This window comes from Myotis myotis, unplaced genomic scaffold (genome assembly GCF_014108235.1).
Source record: "Myotis myotis isolate mMyoMyo1 unplaced genomic scaffold, mMyoMyo1.p scaffold_m19_p_1, whole genome shotgun sequence".
NCBI classification, from domain to species: Eukaryota; Metazoa; Chordata; class Mammalia; order Chiroptera; family Vespertilionidae; genus Myotis; species Myotis myotis.
Window position 1 is genome coordinate 107,343,030 of NW_023416313.1, and position 11,196 is coordinate 107,354,225.

Here is an 11,196-nt window from a genome sequence, read left to right on the forward strand (position 1 = left end):
TTCATACATCTACTTTGAAAAGTGAAAGCAACTCTATCAGATCACTTGTAGATAAGACAGTCTTATTATTACTTTATAGTAGTGTTTCCAGTTGAATTATTGAAATTCATCAACATATATTGAATATTTACTGTGTGACTTTACTGATAACAAAGAGAATATTGTACAGATGACCTTAAGGAGTATAAATAGTTTAATTATAGAATGCGTTCATAATATCAGAATGTGGAGAAAGTGATTGGGTCACACCTAGACATTTGGCTCAAAGAACCAGAGATGAATGGAGTTGCTCTATATATATGTGGGGACATTGAAAACCCAAACCTATAGATTGCAAGGTGGACTGTGCATAGAAGAATTCAGAGCAGAGTTTTTAGGAAGAGGAGAGCAAAGCTAAAAATCCTGGGCTTTAGTTTTTAGTGATGGGAATGTCTGGGAGAAAAAAGTATTTGAAGAAAATATATAACTAGTGTTATAAGTGTGCATTTGATAGATTATGATGGTTTTTATCATAAATACTAGAGGTTCGATACACGAAATTTGTGCAAGAGTAGGCCTTCCTTCCCCCGGCTGCCAGCACCGGCTTCCCCCTGGTACCCGGGACCTGGGCTTCCCTCCTGCCACTGGCAGGCACCTGGGATCCGGCTTTCCTTGCAGCCCTGGCTTCATCCAGAAGATCCTCTGGTCTAATTAGCATATTATGCTTTTATTATTATAGACTAGAGGCCCAGTGCACGAAAATTCATGCACTACCGAGGAGGGGGGCCCTCAGCCCGGCCTGCTCCCTCTCGCAGTCCAGAAGCCCTCCTGAGGGAGGCAACTAGGCTATCATGGGAAGGTGCTGCCCCCAACACCCCACTGCTGCTGCCACTGCCGGCCACCACAGCTGGTGGCCCTCAGCCCTTGCTTCTTAGCACTGGCCCCGCCCCCCGCCCACTGGTGGGTGGGGTGTGATCTGGGGCCAGGCCAGCTGGGGGAGGGGCTGTGGGAGGTTGAGGCACAGCAGGTCACACCTGTCCAGCCTCTGTGGAGGCATAGCACTGGGATCGGCCAGCCCCACTGCCTCTGTGGCTGCCTCTGCAGAAGAGGCAGCACTGGGACCAAGACCACGCAGCCTCCTCTCCTGCTGCCTCTGAGGAAGGGCTGTGCCACCAAGGCCACTCCCAGGGCACTGCCTCCTCCACTCCTGCTCCCGCACATTTCTAATGTGTCTACTGCAGTGTCACCAACCAGGGACAGCTCACCAGGCAATGCACTCCTGGGGGCTTATTTAGCTGTGGTAGCATTGCATGTTTGGGGTTCCCCAAGTGTCCCTGATCTATGGAGCTGGCCATGGTGACTGGGAATCCTGGGTGGGGAGAACCAATCCGGGGGGAGACATGCTGTGGTGAAGGCAGGGGCATACCCGTGGTGATGGGCTGGAATGTGGAGGCTGGGCCTGCGGTCTGGAGACTGGACAGGAGCCAGGGTTATCACCTGATTCCTGAGGGATGTGGCCGTCTGCTGGCCAGAGAGGTGAGGCCTGTGGTTCTCTGAGAGCATGTGCTGCTGGGGCTCAGGGGTTTGTTAGGTCCGTGTTGACAGGAGACAGGCCAAGAGATGTTGTGAGAGGCTTAGAAATTTTATTTTTAATACACACCAGTATTTCCATCTCAGCAAGCAAGAGTAGGAAGGGCGGGATATTTATCTCTGTGTAGGTCGGATGTAGGTGCAGGCGGTTGCAGGAAGCTGGGTCTAGCATTGCTTTTCTCGGCTGCTTAGCTTCTCTTGTGACACCTGAGATGAAAATAGCAGGAAAACAGCAGAGAGGGCAGGAGCCTGAAGCAGAGACAATAGAAAAGTACTGAACGCAGGGGAGAAACTGAGGGCAGGGAAAGGTTACAAAGTATGCCTAACAGGGTTTGGCTGGCCTGGGACCCAATCTGCTGCTGGATCCGCTGCTGCTGCATGGCTGCGGGTAGCGTCAGTGTCCCCGAGGCCGAGGCCGCTGGACCTGGGCGAGTCCTGCCAGGCCTGCGGCCACGCCAGCGCTGCCTTCCTGCTGCTGCCGCTGCTGCTGCTGCTCCGCGGCATCTCTCTGTGCTGTGGCTCATACTCACCGTGCTGGGGTTGCCCCGGGTCCATGATGTTCAAGGCCTGGCCCTGGGGGTTCAGGCCTCCCATTGCTCTCTGCTGCAGAGGGACAGAAGGTCGTGGCCTGCTGGGCACTTACTTGGCTGTGTTCAGATTCAGCAGGCTGGGCTAGAGCTGAAGGCCGGGCTGGCTGGCCACTTACTTGGAAGTGTGCTATTTAATGAGAGCTGCCATCAGCTGAGGGTTTGATTTGAGGATGTTGAGCATGTGCTGCTGCTGGGGGAGCCGGGAGACTTCAGGGTCCACAGCAGGTCCTGCAGGGCACCTGGAGAGATGCTCTGAGGTGGCTGCACCTTGGGTCTGCACAGACATCACAAGTCTGGGCATGCCTCTCATTGGCTGTTGCTGGGGGATGGGTGCCGGCTGCCACTGCTGGGGGTCAGGGGGCAGAATGACAAGCCCACTGACCTGGTTGGGTCACATTCAGGCCCATGGTGGCCATCTGGCTCTCGGGGGTCACTGTGCCTCAGGGGCATACCGCTGTTGGTGCTCACCCAGTACAGATGCTGCTGCTTCTGTGCCGCGTGTGTAATCTGCCAGGTGCCTCCACTGCTGCAGGTGGGCCTGGGCAGGGGGCGGTGGGGCTGGCACCTGATTAGTGGGCTTCCCAGTGCAAACTGTGGTGGGGGGCTGAGTTCTGGCCACGCTGGAGAAGCCATGCTCACAGGCAAGGTCTGGGGCAGAGTCGGGGGCTGTGGTGTCCAGGGTGTGCTGGGATACAGTGTGGGGGGCCGGGGTGGTGCTGAAGGAGGGGAAGGCAGACACTGGTGAGGCACGGTGCGGGTGCTGATGGTGGCATCCGCTGGCACATGAGCTACGTGTGCTGCTGGCAGAGCTTCTGCTTGATGTTGAGGCAGTAGGGAATGGGGCATGTGTTTTCCTGGCCGTGTTTGGCATGGTAGCAGCAAAGGGCCATGCACTGCTTGCACGCTCCGCGACTTCCATTGGTCTTGCTCTGGCAGCCCTTAGTGTGCTGCACAACCCACCTCATCTTCTGTCAGGACGGCTGTGGGCAGTTGGCGTTGTGGCACTGTCGTGCATGTCTCAGGGACTGGGTGCAGTGCTGGATGGCCTGGCGCCACCACTCCCGGAGGCTCCTGACCTGCGGCTCACCCTGGCTCCCGCCCTCATCAGCCTCTTCATGCAGGCCCAGTCCCACCTTCACCATCTTGTAGGTGTGGCCCTTTGTGTTGTAGCAGTTGATGCAAAGGTCATAGTCCTCGCACCCACCCCCCACTGCTCCGCGGTGGAGGCGCTGCCTCTGTTCTGGCTCCTAAGGTGGCAGTACAGCCTTCTCCTCTCTGGCTCCCCCCACAGGGGCGGTACTGCCTCCTCCGCTCCTGCTCCCCCTCCTCCCGGTGGTGGGGCCACTCTGCCTCCGGTCCTAGGCCCTCGCAGCCGCTGTGGCTTTGTCAGGATGGACATCAGGAGGGATGTCTGGAAGACATCCACTCTAATTAGTATATTACCCTTTTATTAGTATAGATGTTTCTATGCAAGATTTTGTGCTTTTTTTAGGTGTGAATTTAGTTGAAGTTAAACATGTATTTTATAATTATATTTTCAATTATAATTATACTAGAGGCCCGATGCACAAAAATTCATGCAAGAGTAGGCCTTCCTTCCCCCTGCTGCTGGCAACAGCTTCCCTCCGGCACCCGGGACCTGGGCTTCCCTCCTCTGGCCACTGGCAGGCACCTGGAACCCAGGATACTTTCCTCCTCTGGCTGCCTGTAGGCAGCCAGGACTCGGGCTGGCTTCCCTCCAGCTCCGACTTAGTCAGGAAGGATGTCCAGAATGATGTCTGGAAAACATCGGTCTAATTAGCATATTACCCTTTTATTTTTGTAGATTATAAACATGTTTATTAATTATATTTTCAATCAACTAATACCTCTAGAATTTGGGAATACTGATTTGTTAGTTTAGATAATCTTAATGAAACTTGGAATAAAAATTTATAAAATTGTCCATCTTTCTGGATATTAGCCCAGTGTTCCAAACATGATTACATGGATTTTATCTAGTATCAACATCATAATAGTGAACAATGTGGGAGGGATTATTAAATAGTCTAAATATATGAATTGATAAATTTGGTACAGGTGAAAGGTATATGGTTTTGGGTTGTTTTTTGTTGTTGCTGATATTCACACTTTTAAACCTACCAGGAAGATCTTAAGTATAATTCATGTTGAGAATCCTATACGTTTTCTAATGTCAGAGTTTTGATCAAGTACATTTAGATGTAAGGGACACAAATTATTCATAAAAATGTCTTTCCCTTCCATACTGATGGCTTTTAACACTACAGAAATAAACCCTGAGATATGCTTTACAGCACAGCATGAAATTTAAAAAATAATTTAAAATATCCATTGCCCTTGCTTATTTCATAAAGTAAGCCTGCAGAATGGAAAAGTTATTGATTTGTCTCTACCCTTCATGTATGTAACTATTCCAATGTCTACAAGAGTTAGGAGTTTCCATCTTTCCCCTAACATTCCTAAGTAAGAAAAAATCCTGTAGATATATAGGAATTTGCAGGAGGACAATTCTTGGATGAATTAAAAAGTAAAACATAAAGCCAGGGAAGTCATGTTATCAGAATTCTGTATCTCTAATACTTAAGCAGAAATATATATACACATATATATCTATATGTGTATATGTATATATATATATAATATTTATTTATATATTTATTTATTTACATATCTAGATAGTATCTATAATATATATGTATTATATCTGCTTTATTTATATATTATTTATTTATATGTAATATATAAATATATATTTTTAACCAAAAATATTATATGTAAAACAATGTTTAGGTGTCAAAACAGAATATAAATTTAATTTTTTTCTTTTAAAACTCTCAGACAGAAAACACTTTATTATTCAGTTGTAAGAGTGAATGCTTCCATCAAGTAAGAGAACATTTAACAGAATGGACAGTTAAGGTGACTTTGAAGTTCCATTGTACTAAAAGGATATTTTAATAGGTTCTCAAAGTTAGGATTGTAGCTTTTGTTTTTTCATACCTATGCCATGCCTAGCAGTAAATGACTGTAGAACATTTTTAGATGGATGGAAAGTAGAGTTATTATGCATATAGACCTAACTTTAAAAGAGACATCAAGGCACTAGCAAACACACATACTTTCCCACAAAATAAAATCTGGGGAACAGGATTTTCAGAGAAAGAGTATGTTGCTAGAACATTTTTTGCATGTTTTCATGAATAATACTTAGGATGTAGGAAGTCAAGTAGTAAATTTCTTCTTATTTCTCTCACTTTTTACAAGACAATCAATAAAACAGAAGATTTAGTAGATACCCTAAGAAAAGACAACCTTGTGAAAAAATTTCCGAAAAGATTCTTCTGACTTAATTTAGGTGGAGAAATTTTTGAAAAAATGCGTTCATATCAATATATGAAATATAATTTTCTTATTTCTGGTCATCTAAGACAATTTACAGAATTGTTTTAAACCTGGAAAGGATGTGGGTGAGAAGTAGCCACTACTCTAATTAAAAACAAATTTTACACAGTGGTTTAAGCCATAATCCAACTACCATAAAATGATTTGAAATGCTATTATTTAAGTCAAGATTAGAAGGGCGTTAGGGAAATAAGCAATATTCTTTTACACTAAGACACAGCAAACACACCATTTATTTCTTGAAATTGCATTCTTTTCTCAACTGACCTTCTTCTCAATGCACAGTATGCAGATTAAGCCACAGACTAGGCTTTACTCTTTGATTCACTCCCAAATAATTTTAAATGACTTCAAGATTTTTTTTTACCTTACCCATTCCTAGCACCACTGATTTATATGAGATGTTGACCATCTAAGGCACAGATGTCACTAAAACAACAGATTTTCCTTTTGCTTGCGTTCTCTTCCAGTTTACAACACAGAAAACGTCTAATCTCTCTAAAATTTGTCGTGCAATGTCTGAAAAATGTATTTTGAATCTTTTTCCCTTAGTTAAAAATTAAGAGTCTTCTTCACCTCCATCTTAATTCTAATTACTCTTCAGCATAAAATCTCTAATCCAGGAGCATTAGTTTCCATATTCTCCCATATTCTCTTGTTTTAATTCTCTTTACTTTTAAACTTTTATTTTATTCTTGTCAACAAGTACAAATATGTTATGTACTGTTCAAATTCTAAGATATTCTTCTCATCTATATTTACCCTCATAGATAAATCTTTTCACTTAAAATTTATAATTGGACTCAGATACACATGATCGCTAGTCTCCAGTTGTTTAATGTATGAAATCTGGACCCCTACGATAACATTTATATACTTTAAATACATAAAACATAGGTCTTATATTTTCCTTGTCATCATTTGCATACCTACAACACTGTAGGATATATGCTCACGTCTGTGGTATACCTACTGGTTTATTGACTTAAATATGAGGTGCTTCTAAACCTAGGTAAGAGTATGAAATTCAGAGCAAACATAACTTTTCTGTTAGAGCCTCTAAAATGAAGTGAAGCACGAGATTTAGAGCTAAGACAAGATTCTGAACATTTCCTGGATTTTCAGGTGTATTTATTTCTGTGATTTCAGAAAGAGTTACTTTATAGATCTGTCTTCTAAGTTTAGAAATGGCAGGCCATAGTTTTAAAAAACACAGCTCTAAGGAGTCTTAGAAATCAAATCAGTGCAAGTATAAATGGGATTTGGAATTCTCAGATTAAAAAAGAAAAAGATTGTGTACATAATAATTTAAAGAACTATGTCAACAAATACTTGTTAAATATGAAAAACAAAAATTTGACAAACAAAAGATTTGAAGAAAATCACATTTATTACACAGAATATGTGTAGTACTTCAAATTTATTAAGGACATATTAAATAATTTAATGGAAAATTGGGAAAAGAAATATAGCAATATTTCATAAAAAAGAAAAAAATATACAACATTATAGAGAAATAATTAAATTGTGAAAATAAGTCATGGAAAGAATAAAATATATTTGTGGTGATATGGGAAACATGCCTCCATTTATTTACTAATTTATATACTTTTAGGAAATGTGGGTTTTTTCCATTTAATTAAATTTATTGGTGTAACATGGTTAATAAAATTATATAGGTTTCAAGTGTATAATTCTGTGATGCATCATTTGTATATTGCATTTTATGCTCACCACCCAAAATCAAATTTTCTTTGGTCACCATATATCTGACCCCCCTTATCCTTTACTACTCTCCTTTACTCTGGTAACCACCCTACTGTTGTCTGTGTCCATTTATTTAAAAAATACATATATGAGCATGCTTATGTGTGTATGTTTGTTTGTGTGCACGTATGTGTGCACATGTACCTGCATGCACACACAACCTTTCTGAAAAGACACATAAGAACTATTGTCCCTGGTTTACACTAGCAATTAGAACTGGATGACCACAGAACAACATTAACTTTCATATATATATATATATATATATATATATATCTCCTATCTAATAAAAGAGAAACATGGTAATTAGCCATACCTGCGCTACACTTCCCATTGGCTAATCAGGGCGATATGCAAATTAACTGGGTTCTGGCTAAGTGGTGCTCCTCCTGCATTGAGCGTCTGCCCCCTGGTGGTCAGTGATCATCATAGCGACCGGTCATTCTGCTGTTTAGTCGATTTGCATATTAGCCTTTAATTATATAGAATGTATTGCATACCTTATATTATATATTGTATGTTTTATATATATATATATATGATATATATCTGTATATACACTGTATAACATACATATAGTATACATATACATGTTACATATATAAACACCCATATGTACACAGCATGAGGGAAAGAAAAAACTTCAGTACTAAAAAAAGGAAAAATATTTAGCCTATGTAATCTTATTTCTAATTTAGCTATTAAAAGAGGATTGAAGAGGTTTCAATATGTGCATGTTTATTTTAATAATATGTTGAAACTAGAGCTGAGACTAGAACCTATGTGTTCATGTTTTCTCTATAAATAAATTTATATTTTTATTTATATAATGTGACTTTTTATTTCCATTTTATATTCCATTTTTTAAGTTTTATTATTTCAAGAAAATTTTTCCATTTGCAATTTAAACATTATATTCAATTTATTGCATTTCATCTCATGAAATTTAGTTTTTAATTCTTATTTCTCACTACTTTATATGTCCTTTATCTTCTCTAAGAGTGAAGTTTTGAGGCATTTTTCCTTTAGTCTTATTCTGCTTTGCTTAAGTTTTAAAGTCAGCAAGATAACTTTAACTTTGCATTTTTATCACTTTTATCAGTTTTCTTTCCAAGTGTGTTTCCACTCTGGCTGGCTTTTACTGGCACCAATGTGGATTATTGCATTGAAAATTTGCATGAGAAATATCAGCAATGCTATTTTCTAGGATTCCCTCTGGAAAAATGTTAAAGACAGCACAGCCATTTCTATAATATCAATTTACCAACATGGAAATTGCATCAGGGGTTTCGATTGACATATAAAGTCTAAGAAGTTCTTGAGGAAACCAAGGATAAGTTGTATAAATGTGTAAATGTTACAAATATTTGTAAAAAGGCTTTGGAATACCAAACTGAAATCATAAACATTTTACTACTACTGAGGTCATTTTTTTTAGGTTTAAAAAATGTACAAGTAATTTTTTTTCTCAAGTTTCAGGAATGTACACACAGGTGTTGGAGAGTAAAGGTGGCTACAAGTATTTTGCTTTCCCTTCTATTAAAAGGCAAGGAGTACATCCCTCTCCTGTATTCTAGGATTGCCTTAGTCCATTGATGGCAAACCTTTTGAGCTCGGCGTGTCAGCATTTTGAAAAACCCTAACTTAACTCTGGTGCCGTGTCACATATAGAAATTTTTTGATATTTGCAACCATAGCAAAACAAAGGCATATTTTTGATATTTATTTTATATATTTAAATGCCATTTAACAAAGAAAAATCAACCCCAAAAATGTGTTCGCGTGTCACCTCTGACACGCATGTCATAGGTTCGCCATCACTGCCTTAGTCACTTGTTTGGCCATTAGAAGGCTGTGGACTTCCAGGGTTCTGGGATTTTCAAGGTTAGATAATTAGAGTCTTATAATCTCTCCCCCGGCTTTTGGGATGTTTGGGAGAGTTAGACGAAAGAGGGGAACCACCGCCCTAATCGGTTTGGCTCAGTGGATAAAGCATCAGCCTTTGGACTCAAGGGTCCCAAGTTCGATTACAGTCAAGGGTTTGTACCTTGGTTGCAGGCACATCGCCAGTAAGGAGTGTGCAGGAGGCAGCTGATCGATGTTTCTCTCTCATCGATGTTTCTAACTCTCTATCCCTCTCCCTTCCTCTCTGTAAAAAATCAATAAAATATATTTTTTTTTAAAAAAAGAGGGGAACCACCACCAACTAAGAAGCCTGACTACCCAGAGACCACTATACTGTGAAAAAACCTATGCTGTGAAGAGGCTCAAGCTAGAGTTGTGAAGAGGCCACACGGAGACAGAGTGTGTGGCCAGCCCCGATGTTCCAGAGGTCCAGTTTAATCAGCAGACTGTGAGTGGGAAAACTATATTGAACATTTCATCCCTAGAAGATGTGAAGTTGAAAGGTAACAGGAACCCAACTGTTAACTGCCAGGAGCCAATTCCAGCATGTTCAGCAGGGCTGAATCATCTGGAGTGGCAAGGGCATTTCCCCAAACCTGAAAAGGATGCATTAAATTGATTGTTTGCTGCCAGACAGCTCAGGGCATCTTAATCTACATGTTATTGCCTCCTACTGGCCAAACACCTGAACAGCTGATACTTCCAATCTGACAATGGACTGTGTATACAAAACCCTACCCTTTGACGTGTATATCTCCGCCTTGCCTCAGGACAATTTGTGTTAATAAAAAGCATGGGGTCCTGAGATGAGGAGATCTTAGCTCCTTTTAGCTAGGCTCCTCTGACCCCCAAATGCCTTCCAAAATTATGCTTCATCTCTGGACTCTTATTTAAGTTACACACAATCCCTTCTCCAGATTGCTGAACCCTTCGCCGGAACAAGAGCCCTGGCAGTCAGCCAGAACTGAGGCCCTACACTACACAAATGTCCACAGAAACGTAGTGCAGAACAAAACTTCCAGTGCCTTTTTTTAGAAGACATGCAGCCAAGGGAGCCACCCATGGAGAATTGTCTCCCAACACTGGCACAGTGGAACCTTGGTTCTCAAACTTAATCCATTCTGGGAGGCTATTTGAGAAGCGATTTGTTCGAAAACTGAATGATTTTTTCCATTAGACATAATGTAAACTGAATTAATTCATTTCAGACCCCCAAATGATTCCCTATTTTAACCTTTCTTATATACAGTACATGTCTAATGTACTGTTTAAGTTATAAATAAACACTTCTTAAATTTATCAACACCCCCCCCCCATTAGCCTTAAACCAGTGGTCGGCAAACTGCAGCTCGAGAGCCACATGCAGCTCTTTAGCCCCTTGAGTGTGGCCACGAAGTTTCAATCGCACTGTACGTGTGCGCCCGCACGTGGTATTTTGTGGAAGAGCCACACTCAAGGGGCCGCAGTTTGCCGCCCACTGCCTTAATCAATCACTTTCAGCACTCATTCCAGGAGTGTCTTTCAGGAGGTCACCTTGCAGTTTTCCACATGTCCTTGCCTCCTAATTGCTGTCACTGGCTAACTGATTTCATTTATCCAAATCAAAGTTTTTCTTACTATTCAATTGCCTATGATTATTGTTTCTTTCACACCATCAGAAACATCAGCATTCTTGATGGACTCTTGATGTTTTAAAATTGTGCTAATAATCTATTTTGCCAGCAGCAAAAGCAAAATATTTATATCTACAGCGCACTTTCCTGAGATGTTAACAGGAGGTTTAGTGGTAAACTGACTCATATTGGTGGTGCATTTTCTCCTTTGTTTATGGGCTGAGAAATGATTTTTGTCAGCATGAAAGGGTAGTCAGATCAGAGACATTTTTTTCCATGAATAACTTAGTTGAGAACTGAATTGTTCAAGATGGGAGACTCTCAGGAAC

At 41.4% G+C, this 11,196-nt stretch overlaps 1 pseudogene; it reads right to left on the reverse strand.

Annotated features, from left to right (window-relative positions):
* Nucleotides 1-1,555: 1,555 nt before the first annotated feature.
* On the reverse strand, nt 1,556-5,958 carry LOC118668049 (annotated as a pseudogene).
* Nucleotides 5,959-11,196: the final 5,238 nt, after the last annotated feature.